The 21648-nt window shown below is 36.6% G+C and overlaps 1 protein-coding gene and 1 pseudogene across 1 annotated transcript in view; both read left to right on the plus strand.

Annotated features, from left to right (window-relative positions):
• The window catches only part of ACYP2 (acylphosphatase 2), a 227762-nt gene that overhangs the window by 205088 nt on the left and 1026 nt on the right, over positions 1-21648 (plus strand). The window lies entirely within an intron of this gene.
• Positions 18596-21214, plus strand: LOC138148867 (E3 SUMO-protein ligase KIAA1586-like; annotated as a pseudogene).

Here is a 21648-nt window from a genome sequence, read left to right on the forward strand (position 1 = left end):
CAGTTTTATATGTCAGGCCTAGAATAAAATAAAGCCTTCTCAAGGGATTAGAAACAAGCAAAAATAAAGGCTTTCTCAACCTTGAATAATTTTTAAAACAATAAAACAAATAGCCCAATATTTTTTGTACAGTAGCTACTTAATAAATGTTAGATCAGTGAAAAAGTAGCATTTTCCCCTGTACCTTTTTCAGCTTTTTAAGATTCCACTCAATACCACCCCAGCCTTAACTATATAATTTGCCCCTTGATTGTATTTGGCCATTCCTGTTGCTCTTTTAACCCTTACCAGTTAGTTCTGGCATACCCATGTCTTCTACAGGGAAAGAGTTAGCATTAGATTTATGATAACCACCTTCTTATAATGGCCTCCTTCCTCCCTTTGGGTTGAAAAGCAAGATGAAAGTGAACAAAGTTCTCAACCATATAGCTATTCCCTTGACTAATTGTGTCTGGACCAGCTAACATGCTTTAAGCCTGTCAGGAATTTCTAATTCAGAAGCAAAAGCTAACTCCTAGACTTGGCTAGACTTGGAAGGATCCCTATCCAAAAATAACTGAGAAAGGAAAAAAAAAACCTTTCAAGGGAAATTATTATATAATGGTTTCACCCTGGAGTACTAGTACAGTATAGCTTATTTCCAACATATATATTTTTATTTTGTTCTCTTAGCTAACTGCCTCCATCCTTTCTACTCTGCTATAATTGTCAGGAGTGAGAACACCTACCTCAGTTGGACACTTTCAGACAATCTCTTAACCAGCAGAGTCTGGGCCTGGAGTTTGTCAGAGACTCTTTTGCCATTGTAACCTGACAAACTCAGGTCATGTTACACTCCAGTCCTGATACCCACAGATAAAGACTAGTGGACTCTTTGCAAAGATTTCCACTCTCCCCAAGATATATAGGCAGGATTAAATCCATGAGATCTGAATCTCAAAAGAGAAAAACCACAAAAATGTACACAAGTTTACACAAGAGGGTAATTAAGAACTAGCAACTTGAACTCACCTAAGCATTTATCTTGTTGAACCTGCCATCTTTGAAATGCATCTCCAATGATGCTGCATTTTACCATGGCTTTCCTAGAAAAATATGGCTAGTCTTAGATCACCAGCAAAGCAATGCTGAAGCTTTTTTTTTTCTTGATGCTACTTCCAGTCATTGTTATGAGTCCAGAATTTAATGTAGTTATTCTCAAACTGCTGGCTTTGCCCTCCTTCTACACTTTTATAATTGCTTTCTACATTGACAAACATCTTTACTGTCATGGGGACATAGTTACTTCTGTTTCTATATGACCTTGTTTCCCCAAATCGCAGATGCTGTCACTAAAGGAATTTTTGTACCTCTGTTAGTGGTAGAAAATGTAGAATAAGAACATACCTTAAAATATTTTTAATTTGATCAGTAGTTTATCTCCAAGAGGTAATATATTTCTTCTCTCTCTCCTTTTCTTGTGATCCTTTCCTCCCTTTTTGCCTCTCTTCTCTCTCCCCTTATTTTGCCATTTTCTACTAGATAAAACCACAAACTGATAATGTCATTGTATTTGTCTAGCATATTTTCCACTAATATTTCTGCTAATAAACCAATAAAACAGGAAATATTTATGAAGTATATAATATGTGCTAGGTCCTGTGCTAGACACTTGAGATACAAAAATAGAAAATGAAACAGTCTCTGCTTTTCAGAAGGATATATACTACAAAAGGGGAAAATGTGAGAGATAACTTAAAAACATATGTGCAAAATAAACATGAAAATAATTTGGGGGCATGTGGGAGACCTAACAACCAGGGAAATCAGAATAGATATATTGTATGAGGTGACACTAGTTGGGTCTTGAGAGGATCAAGAGATTCCAAAAGACAGAGGTAAAGAAGAAGAACATTACAGAAAGGAGAGAACCTGTGCAAAGTTCAGGGAAAGGTGGGAGATAGAATGTCAAACATGGGGAATAACAAGTAGACAGTTTTGGCTGGATTGTAGAATTGTGAAGGGAACTGATGTGAAATCAATCTGGAAAGATAGGTTGGAGCCAGACTGTGAAGGGCTTTAAATGTCAAAAAAGGAATTTGTATTTTAGCATTTGACCCGAACTTTGAAGGGGACTAAATGTTCTGAATGGTAGAAGGGAGAAAGGAGTGCATTATAGGGATGGGGGACAGCCTGAACCAAAAAAAAAAAAAGAGAGAAAGAAAGAAAAAGAATAGCAAAGAGGCCAGTTTGCCTGGACCCAGAAGTTCCTGCATGAAGCAGGGGAATATATAATAAGGATGGAAAGGTAGGTTATATCCAAGTTGTGAATGGTCTTAAATGTCAAACAGAGACATTTATATTTGGCCTTGGAGGTAAGAGAGAGCCACCAGAGTTTACTGGGTAAAGAAGTGACATGATCACTCCTGTTTCATAAGCAGAAGCTGAATCCTAGAATTAGCTTGGTTTATAGTGTAGCAGAAGGGTCCCTATCCAAACATAATTGAGAAACAAAAGAAATAGCCCTTCAAATAAAATTGTTATATATAGATTTTGCCCAAGACCTGTGCATTAGGAAAATCCCTTTGGCATTTGACATCTATGGGCACCTATTCTTTTCTGGGTTCCCCTCCTGACTCCAAATTTCTTTCTCCACTATGGCCTAGCATCCTTCTCACCCTGGAAGATCACTCTTCCCCTTTTACTCCTTTTTCTCTTGGAGCCTTCGTTTTAAGGAAAGTACCCAGACCAGCCATATTTATTCCTTCATAACTTTTTGACATCCACTTCTCACTCTCCAGACTTCTTTCTCCACCATGTTGCCTGCATGGATACCTTATCTCCCTCCCTATTCTTCAGCTTCCTTTTATGTGTTATCTTCCTCCATCAGAATGAAAGCTCCTTGAGGGAAGGGAATGTCCTCCTTTTTACTTGTATTTGTATACCTAGCTTGGTGCATAGCACTCCATAAATGTTTTTTGTCTTGACTTGACTTGGAGTATGGACTGTAAGTAGGGAAAGGAATTATGAGACTATTGTAGTAGTCCAACAAAGAGGTGATAAGGGTCTGAATTAATATGGTGGCCATTTGAATATAGAGAAAAATATGGATTTGAGAGATGTTGTGAAGGTCAAAACCACAAGTCTTATCAACTGAATGGATATGTAGTTGTTGAGGAGAGTGAGGAGTCAAGGATGATTCCTCATATGAACATGGGTAATGGAAGGATGATAGTGCCTTCAACTGAAATAGGAAAGTTAGGAAGGAAGAGGTACAAAGCTCACCTATAGAGAGAGCCCAGAGTCCCAGGAGTCTAACTTCTGGTGGGGAAATAGGGGGGCTACAATGCAGGGTACTTGGTTTGGAAATGGCCAAAGTTTAAAGTCCCCCCCCCCAACTTAAATGGAGTGCTTGTATGCATTTGCCAGCAGCAAATACTTACAAATTTTAGCAAATACTTACTTTTAGTTTTTCAAGGTTCAAAGGACAGAAATTTTCACAGAATATCAGAGTTGAAGAGAACTGAGAAGCCAGCTAGCTTAACTTCATACCTAAACAACAAACACACTGTGCAACATTCCCCCAAAGTGTTCATTCAGGCTTTGTTTGAAGACCTTCAATAAAGGGAATCTCAGACATCATCTACTGGATATCCTTTAGGCATCTCAAAATCAATCTGGTCAAAACAGAATGTATTACCTTCTCTCTACTCAAACAAGCACCACCCCAGTTTAGCCCTTCATCCCCTTTCTGTTGAACTATTACAATAGTCTTCTGATTGATCTTCCTGCCTCTCTAGTCTGTCCTTCACACAACTACCAAAGGATTTTCCAAAAGCACAGGTCTGACTTGTTACTCCCCTGCCCAGTAATCTTCAGTGATTCCTTAGTACCACTAAGGTATGACACAAACTCCTCTGACATTAAAGCCCTTTACAACCCTGCTCTAACCTTTCTAGTCTTATTATATACATTACTCCCCTTTCACAAATTGTGTGTTTTAGCCACACTGGCCTTACTGTTCTCACACACTACAGTGCCTTCCCTCCTCACCTCTACCTCAGAATCCCTGGTTTCCTTCAAAATTTAGACCAAACACCCGCTTCAACCTAAGACCTTTCTTGATCCCTCCAGTTGCTACCTCCCTCCCAATTACTTCATATTTATTTTGTCTATATTTCCAGGTATACTTCACAGAATCACAGAATTTAAGAGTTGGAAGGAACCTCAGCAGTCATCTAGTAAAACCCTTATACCAAAAGAATGCCCATTATAACATGCCCAAGAAGGGGTCGTCCAGCCTCTGCTTAAAGGTCTCCAAGGAGGGGGGATACCTTGTTCCATTTCTGGACATCTCTGATTATTAAGAAATTTTTTCCTGATATCAAGTCTGATTTTGCTTTTGCATGTTCTACCCTTTATTCTTGTTTGTGCCCTCTGGGACAAAAGAGAATAAGTATCTATTTCCTCCTCCCCATTACAACCCTTCAGATATGTGAAGACAGTTATGATCCCCACCACTGCACCCAGAGTTTTCTCTTCTCCTGGATCAACATCCTCATTTCCTTCAACTGAACCTCATATAACGTCCTCCCTTGGACCCTCTTTGTCTTATCAATGCCTGTCTTAAACCCTGGTGCCAAGAACTGAATACAGTACTCCCAAAATCTGTACTCTGACCAAGACAGAGTATGGTGGTGCTCTCACCTCCTCCCTCCTGAGAACTATGCTGCTCTTAATGCAGCCTACCAAAGAGCATTAGCTTTTTGGCTTTCACATCATATAGTGGACTCATCTTAAAATTTTAAGCCACTAAGCTTTTTCAAAACAAAAACTGAATAACCAATCTTCCCTCATTCTTATACTTGCGAAGTTGATTGTTTATAGTTATATAAATACACATTATTGACCCCAACAAAATGTAAACTGTTTAAGGGCAGGGGCTTTTCATTTTATCTTTGTATAGCACAGTTACTAGCATATAGTAGACATTTAATGAATGCTTATTGATAAACTGATATAAAAACTTTATAAGAATGGTCTATGTGTGATAGCATATCTTCAAGGAAATGATAACCATATCTTTAAGGAAATAGCTTTACCATATAATTTTCTATGATGATTACAACTTTGTAGTATAACAACTGATTAAGATTTCTATAGAATATAAAGTATCTCTGCATTTTTTAAATTAATTTTTGACTTGGTAGAACAAAATTCAGGTTGAAAATTCTCCTAAGCTCAGGTTCATTCCTCACATACATTAAAATTGCAAAACTCTATGTCGTGGCTGTGAAGGTAATGTTATTCTACAGGCCAATCCTCAAGTTCCAGTCTTCAAGCAAGGTGGAAAACTTGGAGTGTTGCTCACTGAAGGTGTTGGCAAGCAGTTTCATGGATGAAAGCCTTCAAAAAATGCAAACAAAAGAATTTCTGACTCATGCCAGGATTCTCCTAATGCTCCTGTTTGTAGATGATATTTTGTTAATTGCATGGAGGGCTATAATGCTGTAAAGCCTTTTCAGTGAAATATGTGCAATGCATAAGAGATTGAACTAGCCACCCAAACTAGAATAGTAAAGTGGATCTTAAAAATTATTACGCCAAGATGAAGAGTGCAGGTGGACAGGAAGCCAATCAATTAGTGTGAGAATATGTATATTTTAAATAGGAGCATAGACAATGAGATGGGCCCATAAATTCACAGAATTTATAGAAGGGGTCAGGTCAAATCCCATTTGGGAAATTATGCAATTCTTTTATTGCTGTTGTTGTTTAGTTGAGTATGACTCTTTGTGACCCCATTACATTACCCTGTCCATGGGGTTTTCTTGGCAAAGATACTAGAGTGGTTTGCCATTTCCTTCTTCAGTGAATTAAAGCAAACAGAGGTTAGATGACTTGCTCAAGGTCATACAGCTAGTAAATGTCTGAGGTCAAATTTGAACTCAGCTCTTCCTGAGTCCAGACCCAGCATTCTATCCACAGAGCCACCTAGCTGCCCCTTGTGTAGTTCTTTAAATGATCCCATACTTGCATTGCTGTACCTCTGTAGTGTAAAGATTATCAAATGATGCTGTATGGCCATGAGTCATGGAATATGATCATGAAGGAACTCAAAATGTAAATAACCCAAACAGCAATGGAAAAATGAATGTTGGGTACATTACCAATAATGAGCCACATGTGAGAAGAGTGGCTAGCTATCTAGATATAGATCTATATATGGATATTTGTATATCTATATATAAGATTTTTAGAACAGATATTAGGCATATATAGATATCTCTATACCTACATATCTATCTATAAGAATACATGAGTATGTGCATATATATGTATTTTATATAAATGTACAGATATCTATATATAAAACTTTTGGAACAACCTGCCCATATGTGTATATACATACATATATATATATATATATATGTGTGTGTGTGTATATATGTACACACACATTTATTATATCCAAGTTATTGTTGACAATATGTCCACCATTCATTTTTCTATTACATTTGAGTTATTTGCATTTTTGGTTTCAAGAGGATGCTCCATGATTCATAGCCATACAGCATCACTATAGAATATTTATTTTATAGAGATGCAGTAATACACATACTATTGTTGTTGAGTCATTTCAATCATGACTGATTCTTCATGACCCCATCTGGGGTTTTCTTGGCAAAGGTACTAGAGTGGTTTGCCATTTCTTTCTCCAACTCATTTTACAGATGAGGAAATTGAGGCAAACAGAGTTAAGTGACTTGCCCAGAGTCACATAGCTTGTAAGTATCTGAGGCCAGATTTAAACTCAGGAAGATGAGTCTTCCTGACTTCAGACCCAGCACTCTATCCACTGTATCATCTAGCTGCCAAAAGCTTAGCACAGTACCTGGCATTTTTTATTGTTCTTATTCAGTCATTTCAGTCATGTCTGACTCTTTGTGACCCCATTTGTGGTTTTCTTGGCAAATACTGAAAACGTTTTCCATTTCCTTCTCCGGTTCATTTTACAGATGAGGAAACAAGGCAAACAGGGCTAAGTGACTTGCCCAGGGTCACACGGCCAGTAAGTATCTGAGGTCAAATTTCAACTCAGATTTTCCTAACGCCAGACCCAAAGCTCTATCCACTGCACCACTTAGCTGCCCTAACAAGTATGGGAACATTTAAAGCACTGCTCAATTTCCCAAATGGCATCTGATCTGATATATGTATCTGTGTATCCATATCTGCATATCCATATCATATATCTACCTAACATTGTGGTTGATTTTAATACAATTGATGCACAAAAGGGGATGTACATATATACATTTTCCCAGGCTTCCCATGTAGGTGTTAAGAGCTAGAACATTAGGAAATCCTTCAAATTATTTTTGACCACTATGGGTCATGAAAGTCTCTGGCACAAAGATTATACATGACATATCTATATCTACATGTCAGATAGATAGATAGATATGGTGTACCAAAAGTCATAGTACAGTTTGAAGCTATTAATGACTTTTGGGCCAGCCTATATATTTACATACACACATATTTCTCACATGTGATATGTATTATACATATGTTTATATGTGTATATACAAATATTTTATGCATGCATATATTTAGGACTAAAAAGGGGTAGACTGGTAATGTACCAAGAATAAGAGGTAACAAATGGGCAGGCTAATTGGAACACGAGTGTCCCTGAGATATTCAAAGAATGAGAAAAATCTCTTTAATGTACTGGGTGGGTCCTTTAAGAAGGATTTATGTCAAGACATAAAAAAGAACCGGACACTAAGAGAAGGTGTGGAAAGATTGTCCTTTTGATGGGAGTATGCATTTCAATAAAATCACAAGTTCACCAAAGTAAAAAGCTGGGTAGACAAGACAGGGCAGAATAAAAGACTATTGCTATAAGAGGTCATAATGAGGATGAAAATCAGGTTTCATAGGAGTAAGAGAGAGAAAAAGGTAGAAGCTAGACCTCTTAACCAGAAGTGATCTCTTTCTCTAATATACGTCTGTGACATTTTCCATCATCCACACGGCACTTAATCACGTTCTACCTTATGTTATTGTAAACTTGTCATAGACCCAAATCTTGGTAAGGAGACAAGAGAAACCAGAAAGGGATTGAAAGACTGCAGGAATATGGGAAAATAGTCATGAGTTCAAGAACAAGTGGATGTAAAGAGGTTGTAGTCAGAGGGTAATTTCAGAGTATCTCATCTTGAATAATATTAACAGTAATAATTGACATTTTTAGATTTCTTTAAAGTTTACAAAGAAGCTCTGGTGAATGAATCCAAGGCATGGCTCTGACCTCACTGGGACACTTTATCATGGATAGCACAACTGTTGGAGTGCTATCTTTTTCTGTTTTTGAAACTCCTTTGTAGCCAACAAATATATTGCGAAAATTTGATATATTCCCTTTATACAGGAAATCAGGATTTGTAGCAAGTCTTTCTTGACAGTTCATGGAAAGCTTAGAATTTTAGAAGTTTGGTCAAAGAACCTAGAAAATACACTTAGAAACTATATTAAGTATTACAAATTAAACTACTTAACTTAAAAAAGTTAACTCATTTTGGCTGAAACCCAGATTTTTAATTATCACTTCCCTCTACTGATATTGCAGAAGCTTCATTTTCAATTAAATGTGTTAAATGGAAAATCTGAGTTGCTAAGGTATTGGGTTATATTATGATAGCAGAAGCACTCTTGAGGTGAAGAAAAAGATTCCCAAATCTAATTATTTCTAGAATAGTTACATAGCAATAAATTATCTACTATTAATATTTCCATTGATAAAACATGAAAACACTTTAGACAGAAACATTTTAATGTTATACCATGGTAACTCTCCAAACTTATTTATAGTAGACATGGGAATTTGGTAAGAAAAAAAAATTGATGGAATAAGTAAACCTGGAGGAAATTGGCTAGCAACAGAAAATCTGAGAGAAGTATATAAGGTGGAAAGATGTGTATGCTAAATAGCCTGTCAGCACATAATTATAATTCTTTGTCATATGGTCATTTAAGTGTTTTACCAATCCAAACTGGCTTCCTTTAATTTAAGCTAAATTATTGAAATTGTATCTTTACATGGATCAAAAACTTTAGGTGAGTTTCTAAGTTCTGTGTCATTTTTCCACCTTAAGAGATGAAAGAATAATGAATTTGTATAGCATAGTGAAAAGTAGGCTAGCTTTGGAGTCAGGAAGACCTTGAGTTCAAGCTCTGACTTTATACACACTATCTGTGAGACCCTGGACAAAACTTTACTTTCTCTCCTATAACTCTCTTCTTAACAATTCTTCCTTATAGTCCATCTTCCAACCTTATCATTCCACTAAAACTGCTGCCTCCAAGTTACTAATTATCTCTTAATTGCTACATCCAGTGACCTTTTCTTTATTCTCTTTCTTCTTGACCTTTTGTTGCCTTTGACCCTGTTGATCACCCTCTCCTCCTTTCATGTTCTCTTCCCTCTAGGTTTTTGGGACACCACTATCTCCTGGTTCTCTTTCTATCTGACTACTGTTGCTTTTTCTCCTTTGCTGGATCCTCCTCTAGATCACGATTTTTAATGTACATGGCCCTCAGGGCTCTATCCTGGACCCTCTTTTCTCCCTCTGTACTTTACTTGGTGATCTTATCAGCTCCAATGGCTTTAATGAAAAATCTCCTTGCTGATGGTTCTCAAAACTACCTATTTTACCTTAAGAGGAATCTTGCATCTCTAACTGCCTTTCATACATCTTGAACTAGATATCCAGTGGACATCTTCAACTTATTATGTCCAAAACAGGACTCATTGTCTTTGCCCCTAAACCCTCCCCTCCTCTTACCTTCCCTATTAACTATAGAGAGCACCTCCATCCTTTGAGTCCATCAGGCTCAAAACCTAGGAGTCATCCTGGATTCCTCACCAACTCACATCCTCCATATCCGAGCTGTTGCCAAAGCCTATTAGTTTCACCTTTGCAATATCTATTAAATATGCCTCCATCTCTCTTCTGACCCTGCTATGACCTCTCATCACCTCTTATCTGAACTATTGTAATAGCCTGGTGTGGGTCTGCCTGCCTCACGTCTCTTCCTTCTCCAGTCCATCCTCTATTCACTCAGTAAAGTGATTTTCCTAAAGCTCAGGTCCAACCATATTACTTCCCTCCTCCTCCTTTCCCTCCATCCAATTAACTCCAGTGGATCCCAGGATAATTTTTTTTAAATGCTCTCTTTGAAATTCAAAGCCCTTCATAACCTAGCCTCCTTCTACCTTTCCAGTCTTGTCACACCTTATTCCTTGCCATGTACTTTTCAATCCAATGACACTGATTTTCTGGCTGTTCCACAAAAAAGACATTCCCTCTTTTGGCTCTGGGCATTTTCTTTGGCTGTCCCCCTGGTCTGGAACACTCTTACTTCTCCATTCTGTCTATTGACCTTGTTAGCTTCAAGTCCCAACTAAAATCCCATCTTTTACTGGAAACCTTTCCCAGTCCCTTTTAACTCTGGCACTTTCTATAGATTAATTATTTCCTATTTATCCTGTATATAGCTTGCTTTGAATAGATTTGTTTGCACATTGTCTCCCCCATTAGATTGTAAGCTTCTTGAGAGCAGGGACTGTCTTTTTGTATCCTCAGAACCCAGCACAGTGTCTAGCACATAGTAGGCATTTAATAAACATTAACTGATTTGATTTGACTTAACTTCTCAGTGCCCCCAGGCAACTAATACTATTATTTATAGACCAGTTATTTCTCTATTACTGATTGAAGAAATCCTTACACCTGGGAATTCCCTGCACAGTGTAATCATGCCTGAAACTTCCATCCCTGAAAAACAAGATTTGAAAGTGTCTATTTTGCTGATATCCTGTGTTCATTTAAAATTTAACAAATGAGAATGCTATGTAACAGTCCTTAGAAGGTCTTTAAACACTCTGAATGTTGTCCTCTCTGGATAGAACTTGGGTTTCATCCATAATATGCTTATGAGAAAAATATGCTTCTTGAAGACTCACTAGTTAGCAATTTAAACAGCGATTTAAACACATAATTCATTTAAATATTTTCCAGTTTCATAGTCCTTTGGGAACCGGGAACTCACTACCTTATTATTTGACAGAAAATAAATTGAAGCCTGTCTACTAGTTTCTTCTCTGCTGCTTATGATCAGGCCAAGTATCCTTCATCCTTAAAAAAAAAAAGTAGATACCACCATGCCTCTTAGTATCACCATTTCTTCCAGTTATCTAGGTTTATAACCTCAGTATCACCCTTAACTTCCTGCCATGCATATCCATTCTGTTGTTGGTTCTTGTTACTACATCTCTCATAATATCCCCTTCTCTCCACTCACCTTGCCACCACCCTTGTTTCTGCCCCATCAGCTCCTGCCTGGTCTCCTACAATGGCCTCCTATTTGGTCTTCCTCCTTCAATTCTCTCCATACTACAATACATCCTCTACTCAGTCCCCAGTGTAATTTTTCTCAAGTGGAAATCTGACCATATCATACCCCTTTCCCACTTCACAAACTTCAGTGGCTTCCTATGACCTCCAGTATCAAATATAAATTCTATTCAGCATTTAAAGCTCTTTACAACCTGACCCAGCCTTGAGGTCACACGTGGTCCTCTAGGTCCTTGAGGAAGGCCTTTTGACCGAGCCCAAACTTCACAGAACAAATCCCCTTAATAAAAGGATTTGTTCTGTGAAGTTTGGGCTCAGTCAAAGGGCCTCCCTTGAGGACCTAAAAGGCCACATGTGGCCTTGAGGCCAGAGGTTCCCCACCTCTGATGTCCTTACCCCTTTCTACTTTTAGTATCTCAGGCTCATTACTCCTTTCTATATACTCCAGCCCAGCCATATGAACTAACACTTGCTATTCTGTACATACTACACTCAGTCTTGTATTCATACCTTTGTACTGGCTGCCCCTCCAGAACTTTCCTTCCTCACTTTTTTCCCCTTGGAATTCCTTGTTTTCTTCAAGACTTTCTACATGGAGCCTTTGCTTGCTGTTTAGTCATTTTCAATTGTGTCTGACTCTGTGACCCCGTTTGGAATTTTCTTGGCAAAGATGCTAGAGTGGTTTGCCATTTCCTTCTCCAGTTCATTTTATAGATGAAGATTAAGTGACTTTCCCAGGGTCACACAGCTTGCAAGTGTCTGGGGTCAGATTTGAACTCAGGAAGATGAGTCTTCTGACTCCAGGCCCTAATTCTTCCTAACGCTAGCACCCTTCCTTACAAAAACCCTACCATTGACTCATTTAATAAATATTCTCTGTATGCTTATATATCTTATCCTGCCTGTTAGAATATTAGCTCCTTGAGGGAAGGATTTTTTGGTCTTGGTATCCCTGATCTTAGCCAGTTCTTAGCACATGGTACACATCTAATAATAGTTTATTTTAGTTAATAACCTTAGGTGTAAAGTTTCTGGACACCTTGGACAGGAAATGCCATCTGTTGTTATAACCATAGCTTGGATGCACATGAATGATGTGTTTACCAGAAAGAGAATGCATTCTTTGGAGTGCAAGAAACTGAAATCCAAAGAATAGCCTTGGGGAAATAGAGATAGAGGTAGGAGTAGAGCTTGTCCTAGATCCCTGAGACAGTTAAAACAACCTCATTATCAATTAAGTCACCGTGATCCAATACAGGACTACCACCAAAGTGGCAGAAAATCAGACCGTGCCACCTCTACGCTAACTATCCTCTTCCACCCCTTCCTACTAGAACCACCTGAACTTTGCCTCTGGGCCCATGGGATCTGATAGGGGAGCTTCTGCTTTCTCTTACTTGTAACCAAGTGTCTATGTCCCTTCCTGGCCATTCAGACATTGCTGCCTCCATTCTAGCCATCCTCCTTAACCACATACCACTAGAAGCATCTGCATTTTGCCTCCTAAGCTCTTGGGCTCTGATGGGTGAACTTTCATGTTATGTTTCCCAGAACCAGAACATTTCCAGATCATGCTGTCACTGACACATGTGTCTGTCACCCCTTTTTACTCTCCACTATGTGTTATCTTCACCAGTTACAATGTAAATTCCTTGAGGTCAGGGACCGTTTTGCTTGCTTATATTTGTAGCCCTATCTCTTAGCACATAGTAAGCACTTGCTTTATGTTTTATTATTCAACATTCATAAATGTCCATAAATATGCTACATGTACTCAAAAGGAAAATAACAATTTGGTTTGAAGAAGTTGATTACTGAAAGGACTTTTATTGAAAAAATGTTGTTGTTAGTCCTTAGTTCTCAAAGAGGACCAATGACATCAAGAGGGTGCAAGTGAATGGGATTTAAGTAAGGCAAAGCTGTGCAAAGTCATCAGTCTCACTCTCTCCTATAGGGTCGTCTGAGTCCAATGGCAAAACATAGATCAGGATGACTGCAGATAACCCCAGATGCAGTGGGACATCTTGGGTCTTTTAAACTAAGGCCTTTTCTAGGTCTCAGTTTGGCCGAGGCAATCACCATTCAGTGATTTTAGGCTAGCTAAGAAATGAGGCAGAAGATGGCCTAGTTTGCCTAATCAAATAAATAAATAAATAAAACTGGGAGGGGAAGACCCTCAGGGTTCTGTCAAGAATAGAAACAATTGCTATTTACACTCACTCTGAGCCATCACAACCTAAATACTGACCAAGTGAGACTTGGGCTGGGACCTATTATTGGTCAGTCAGGGAAAGCTTACGTGATTTGGATTTAATGCATGGTCAAATAGCTCCAGTGATAATTTTAAGACCCATGCTTGTTTTCAAAATTTTAAACCAAAAGAAAAAGTTTTAAAGAAAAACTTTGGTAGTCAAAGTAAAATGACAAAACTTGATAATCAAATAGATATGCTCAAATGTGAGATATCCCATTTGAAGAAGATATGACAAAGTGATGTGAACCAAAAACCTAATTCAACAAGCTATTCACCTGATAAGAAAGAAGAAACAGCTCCCTTTAAAGATTATATAAAAAAAAAATCCAAGACTATAGAAACTTAGCTAATTTCCCCATTAGCAAAAAGAATAACTATTGATTTGGATTGTGGGGAAAGCACTTTCTCAACCTTGAAATGAAGCATTATCAATAAAAATGATGATGATAATAATCTTTGTATTTCCTCTCCCACCCCCAGTGTCTACCTGTAAGTAGTGGGCACACAATAAATGTTTGTTGGCATTGAAAAAGAAAAAAGGAATTTTCATTAGGAATAACCTTTATTTGTGTACCTAAGAGAAGCATCACATGGAAATACAATTGTGAAAGATAAAACCACTGACATATAAACATAAGAGTACTGAGATACCAAAAGTTCAACATAACATATATTGAATATTCAGTGCCTTTTAACCAATGGCAAAGTACCTCTACTTTTCAGGCATGGATATGCAATATGATAGTACAAATGTTGGAATTCAAGAGAATGAATATGTTTCTCTTTTAGAGACATTGCAAATATTACATAAAGACAGAAACATTTTAAACAGAGCAAAAATTCATCAAGTTTTTGACATTTCTAACATTGGTACAAACACTTTCAACACACAAGGGCTTCTTGGTCTTTTTATGTGAAAGTTGGAATTATCTGAGTCAGAGATGAAAGAACAGCTTTGTTTGGGTTTTTGCATGAAATTATTAGTACTCCCTTAGCTTCTGAAATTAAGTAGAGTTAATAAGAAGATTTTATTCAGTTATTTTCTGTGCATGGCAATAATTTTTATTAACCTTCCTTGTAAGGCACCAGTTTTACATTGCTTTTTTGACATCCCATCCTGAAGGTCCTAAAAACCTGCAGCAACATCTCTATGTAATGTCTTGTCTTAGGCTGTCATGAGATGGAATATTCCTGATAGAAGATAATAGAATATGAATCATATTTCAGAAATTAAAATGACAGAGTTCTGACAGGTCTGTAACCAAGATCAGTTGTTGTTTCAAATACTCTTTAGCCTACACCCTTCTTTGCAAGAGTAGAAAAGCATTAGGAAGTTCGTGCTATTAATGATGCATGGCAATGCTATTTCCTGTAACTAAAGATGACAGTCATAATCATTTAATCATCCAAAGAATGCTTGTAATATGTAGAGTGCATAGGAAAAACAGAAGGTGGAAGACTGCTACTGAATGTCATAATTCTGGGAAGTGTGGAGCTTCCTGCCTATCTAAAACTTTTGAACTCACATTAATCATGGACAGATATATACATAGTATTCTTACCCATCTCACTTCTAATGCAATAATCTGAGAGGCTCTCTCAATTCATGTGAACAAACAGAATATTTTTTGTGTGTTTTCGCAAAGGTATTATCATTAAAATCATCATTTTCAAATAGAGCCTTACTTAAGAAATTCATCAAGCAGTTTTAGCCCAGGTCTAAGCAGGTAAAGAGAAACAAGAGTTAATTAGAGAAATGTGAGTATTCTACCATTCTAGTCATAATTCTAGTCATAATATTCCTTTTCCTGATTAATGGAATTTATTCATTCATTTTACAAACGTTAAGTGCTCACCGTGTGCAGATTGCTGTGCTAGGCACTAGGGAGATACAAAATTGAGGTAAACAAACTCCTACCCTCAAGGAGGTTACAATCTAGTTCAGATATAACTCAAACACAGATTATGAAAGGTACTAGAGAAATTTAAAGCAAAGTAGTCTAGGAGATTGAAAAGCGAAGGTTTTAACCAACTGAAGGCTTACTGGATGGAAGATGTGAATTAGACTTTTAAAGATAGATAGAAATTCTACAGATAAGGAGGAGAGAGGCTATTCCAATTATAGGGATGGGTATAAGTAAAAGGTATGGTGTTGCGAAATGCAGGGAATGTGGCAATGTCACCATGTCAACATAGTTATACCACTGAGCAAGTATAGAGAACAAAATCAACCACACACACAGTTAAACTGTCCTAAATAAGAGCAGAAGAAGATATTGTAAAAAGAAGAAGTAGATTTAGAGCAAGAGTAATCAATAGCCCAGTCAGGAACCCAAGAACTGTGAACCAGATGGGTAGATAACAATTCAGCATCAGTTCAGATCCTTATCTCTGAGGCTCCTTTAACTTAGCTGTTGTTTTAGATGTGATGATATCTTTGTCCAGTGACTAACAAGTGTGCACACCATTGGAAGAAATGAATTCTATCTATCTTGACATTCTTGATATAAATAAAATCAAAAGATGAAAATTGTGGTTAGATATAAGAACCACTTGAAAGATATTCCTTTGAGACAAAAAGAAAGAAGCTGACTGACTAGATTTAATCCAAGAGAATTGGGAAATGTTTAACAACCAGTTCCCTGAGAGGAAAATATGCATGACATACTTTTAAGTTTAATCTGCATTATTAATATTTTCTCCATCACTTTCTTAAGTTTGGACTATCAACAAAGCAAAAAATCAAACCCTGATTTAGTGTTTGTCAGTTTCTGAGTTGTAAATGCTTACACTAAAAATTTGGTAAAAAAACTCCAGCACACCCCTAGTTTTATGTTATGCCAAAAAACAAGAAGAAACATTATTTCTTGGGATTTACAAATTCATGAACAAAACTAAGAGATAAAAAGAGCCATCCATGTAAGCACCTTATTCAGCAATTACCTGATCTATTTACCAGAGACGCTGTGTTAGAATAGAAACTTGGGGGAAGAATTATAATGAAGGATTATAAGAGCGAAGAGAAGCAGTGAAAGGTAAAAACAGGTTAGTGGAAGCAAGGGCAAGAGATAGATTGAAGCAAAGTCACACTGAGGGCATTTAAAGTTGAAAATGGAAATGAAAACAGAGAAGAAAAATAGAAAAAGTCTGCAAAGATTTTTATACCAACCACTTTCACACTCAAGGAGAATAGAACCACTAAAATTTGACGCTAACTTCACAGTCCATAATGTACTCATACAGGTAGCAGAAGTGGTACTGAAGAAAACAAAGAAAGGAAAAGCAGACAGATTGGGCCAGGTGTATTTAGAAAAGATGCTTACTAGAGGTGCCACACCTGTGGGCACGTTAATAAGCCAAGTAACAAAGTACCTGAAGGGAGAGTAAGATACCAAAGGTTTGGAAAAATCTCAACCCTTACTAATTCTAAAAAGAAGATGACTAAGAGAAGAATATCAACAACTATTGACCTATATGACTACATGACATCTTTATAAAATCTTTATAAGACTTTTTTCTACATGCCATAAGATTTTCCTCAATGAGAGTATTAGTAGGAAATAGGCAGGAATTCACAAGTAATATCCTATAATGGAGCACATCTTTAATAACAATACACTTGGCCCAGAACATTGTAGACTCTCCTGGAAGAGATTTGTAAGCCCACAAAAGACTTTGGCTATCTACAAGGAAGAACTGAATCAGTGAAAAAGAGCAGGGAGGTGTGTGTGTGTGGGGGGAATCTGTTGCCTGGATTCTGACATTTAGTTGAATATCCATCAGTATGGACAAGTGTATCTAGGATAGCAATATAAATAGAAAATCTGGGTCCACAATTATATAGGAAGAAGAAAGTGAACCGGATCAAATGAATCAATGAATGAAGGAAACATTTATAAAGTACTTACTATATGCAAAGCACTGTGCCAAGCAGTGGGGATACAAACAGAAAAGTAAAACAATTCCTGCTCTTAAGAAGCTCACATTCTAATGAGGGAGAAAATACATATAGGAGGTTTCAGCTGCAAATCACATAAAAAGGTCCCTTGGTCCTTTTCATACAGTGGCACAGCAGATGGTAATGCCTTTTTTATGTCATTTCCACTGATAAAATCTTAGGCATTTCTAATGGCAAACCATAGCATTTCATGACAAGAACTTTCTCTTCTGGATCTTCAATTGATGTGGCTGTAGTGCCTGCCCAAGCATTTGCCAGGCTGCATCTTCACAGGAGTAGGTTCCCAAGATGATAGCTGTAGGCATTGTTATTTCCAAGACTTGGTTCAGGGTCCTGACCTGTCTTACTTAAGATCTGAGGGAAGATGGTGATCATGGTGGTGGTGGTTTGCCTTGTGCTCCCTACCATGATGGCTGCTGGAACTGGGCTGGAAGTAATTCTGATGGGTTGGGGAACACTATTATTCTTAAAGATGTTAGGTTCAGAGTCCTGGGGTATCTCCAGGATTGCCTTCAGAAAATTATAAAGTTCTTTTTGTTGTGTTCTTCAGTCATGACCAGCCCTTTGTGACCCCATTTGGGATTTCCTTGGCAAAGATACTGAAGTGGTTTGCCATTTCCTTCTACAGTTCATTTTACAGATGAGGAAACTGAGGCGAACAGAGATAAGTGAGTTGCCCAGGGTCACTGCTAGTAAGTGTCTGAGGATGGATTTGAATTAAAATCCTCCTGGCTTCAAGGCTGTCACTCTACCCAATGCACCACCTAGCTGCCCCACAGAATTCTTTAAATGACTTCACCATACTCCTGAAAAACAAAGGACCATATTTTTATACAATACCCTACGAATATTATTGTACGACTTACAGCCATACAATAAATTCCAAAACAATTGAAAATTATTAGCATACTGTGAACAGTGGGGAGGGATGTAATGGATGTTAATGAAGTTTGCAACCATTAAATAAATTAGGAGATCATGAATAAAAGATGTCATCACCAAAATAATGTGATTGGAAAAGCTGTGCTGAGGACAAAGGATGACAAGTGGTCAACCAACTGCTATGCAGTTACCCTTGTGCTGGCAGGAGAATGTAAAGATTTTGGGTGGATGGAGCCTCCCATAGCAGACTCGTGGGGAAACATAGTCAAGTGTCCTCTGGGTTATGCTGGACTAGAGAGGATGTGATTTTCATCACTAGAAGAAACATCCAGATCAAAAAGATCACATAACCATTTGTGCTGATTTAGTAGCAAAATTTATCTGTATTTTGTATTAGCCTAGTAGTTCTCAAAGTGAGTTCCAGGGACCCTCAGGGGTCCAGGAGGTAAAACTGTTTTCATATTAATACTAAGATAATTAAAATTTTAATATAGTAAATGTTGGTAGATATAACTAATGGTTAATTGGAGCCAGCTCATACTGGCTCATGAGAGCCTATTGTTAAATCTTGAGGAATTCTCTAAGATGGTTGTTAAACATAGCTAGTGTGAAGTTCAATCAAGTCCTATACCAGTAATGTTGTTACTTTAAAAGAATTGGTGGCAAATGTAAAGAACGACCATACACAAAAAATTTTAAAGTGAATATAACAAAATTATAAAGATCAAGCATGACACAAATGAAGAGATATGAGAAAATATCCCCAATTTATTCCTTTGTAGGGGTGGGAGGTCCACAGGTGTTACACATTGCACATGTTTTCTGACTTTTTCAATGAACTGATGAATTGTAAAGATATTTTTTCCTTTTTTGTCTTTAAAAATATTCTTTATTATATGGGGTGACTCTCTGGGAGGAATGGGGAAAGGATAACTATGGGGATAACTGTGCTGATGTTAAAAGCAGAAGACATCAATCAAATTTTAATTAAAAAGAAAAAAAATTATATATGTTAAATAAAGAGAAGCATGGAAAAACTGATCAACTGATGCAAAGTGAAGTAAACAGAGCCAGGAAAACAATATACACAATGCCTGCAAGTATGTAAGAAGAAAGAAAAACAATCACAAAAACAATTGAAAATTAATGTTGCAAAAATAAAGAGCAAGCTTGCCCTACCGCCAAAGATATATGAGAAAATACCTCCCCGTATCCCATTTCAGAGGTGGGAATTATGGGTATGGAACATTGCATTTCTTCTATGTGTTGATTGGTTTTGCTGGATTTTTTTTAAATTTTAATTCTGTATTATAAGGGATGACTCCCCTGGGAGAAGCAATACAGGGGGAAATCTAGATGATATTAAAAACAAAAGATAGCAGTTTAAAAAAAATCTATTTTTTAGAGTAAAAAGAATCAGTGTCAGTCACAGGGAAATATCTTTTTAATGCATTGTTGTCTATTTTCAGTGATTATGTCTTTAATAATGAATATTTGAAAGCTGATTTAATGGCATTTTTGTTCTGATGGTGGTAATAAAATGCTGGTAAGAAAGTCTGGAGTAGCTATGAAGATAAAATCATCATTTGGTATTCTTTAAATCATTGATTAAAATTATCACTTGACAATTAATATCTGGAATAAAACAAGTCAATCACTTTAAAATATTTCTGGATAAAATATATTCTCCTTATCGCCAATCAAATAAAAATCAAGCTAGAAACTGTAGCTAAAGAACTTGAAAATTGTAATTATTAAAATTGGTAAAGTACTGAGACCAACACAAACAGAATATAGTTTATGTACTGTTATTCCTGTATGGCACACAAATCCTACATCATATATGCATTTTTCTTGTTCTTATTCTGGCTTAGATTAACATTAATTTCTTGCAGGAACTTGTTTTAATGATTTACATTCTTGAAGAATTTTCATTACTTCATTGCAATCAAGATTAATTAACATTCAGAAAGCACAAAAATTAATCAATACATTATTGTCTATTTTCAATAATTATGTAAGAGCTTTTGGAAAATTTAAAGGTTCATACTAGAAAGCAGAATCTCATGTTGAAGATTTGATCAAGACTAATAAGTTTAAAGGCATTTCATTTAGTAAAAATAATAAATTTAATGCTTTTCCTAGGAATATGTTACAAGAAAATATAATTAAACACATGAACTTGGGTCTTTTATTGGACAGAAACAATTAATTATTTTTTATTTATTAGAATCATCCACTTGGTCTTAAGAAGAACTAACTTCACCACAGATAACTGGTTTTAAAAAATGGTATCATTAAAGTGAAATTTTAAAACATGAAATTAATTTGAATGATTTTGGAGATTTTAAAGATAATAATATAGTACCAAACAATGTTCCAATCCTTATAACTATTCAAGAAACTAAAAAGATAATTATCCCTATTGTAGTCAGGAATACTGAAGCTGAAAGAGGTTTCAATTTAATAAATATAATTTGTATGAGAGTGAGATATAGTTCAATTATATATCATAGAGCAGATTTAATAGCAATAAATTCATTGAGAAAAGAGTTAATGGATTAAAATGAAACTTCATTTGTTAAATCATGGTTAAATTACAACCATAGGGTGGCTAGAAATACAAGAGTTTGTCAAAAATCAACAAAAGCATTGTGTGGGATTAATTGGCTACATGGAATTTACAATAAAAAAGGATTGCATATTTTATTGTAAATTGTATGCTAACATCCTTTCTATCTGCAAAATTTATAATATACTTATATGAGTGTATATAGGGCCAGTTGAAACATATATAAACAAAAACTTTTTGATGGATCCTCAATAATTTTTAAGCTTCTAAGGGAGTCCTGAGGCCAAAAAAAATTGAGAATTGATAGGTTGGCCCAACATTAAATTAATTTTAATTCTTTAACATACCTACATTAAATGAAAAGGAGAGATAACCCTGGTGAGATGACATCTAGGATATTGTATCCCATTCTTAGTTCCACATTATAGAAATGATATTAATAAGCTGAAGAATGGCCAGAGAAAAGTGGAAAGGATGGCGAAGGACCTTGATATCATGCCATATGGGAATGAGTTAAAGGAACCATAGATGTTTATACATGATGGGTATTTTCAAGTATTGTTGGGGGGGAGGATTA

This window comes from Petaurus breviceps, unplaced genomic scaffold (assembly GCF_028583685.1).
Source record: "Petaurus breviceps papuanus isolate PSGF00001 unplaced genomic scaffold, PetGlider_PUasm1.0 90842, whole genome shotgun sequence".
Lineage (NCBI taxonomy): Eukaryota > Metazoa > Chordata > Mammalia > Diprotodontia > Petauridae > Petaurus > Petaurus breviceps.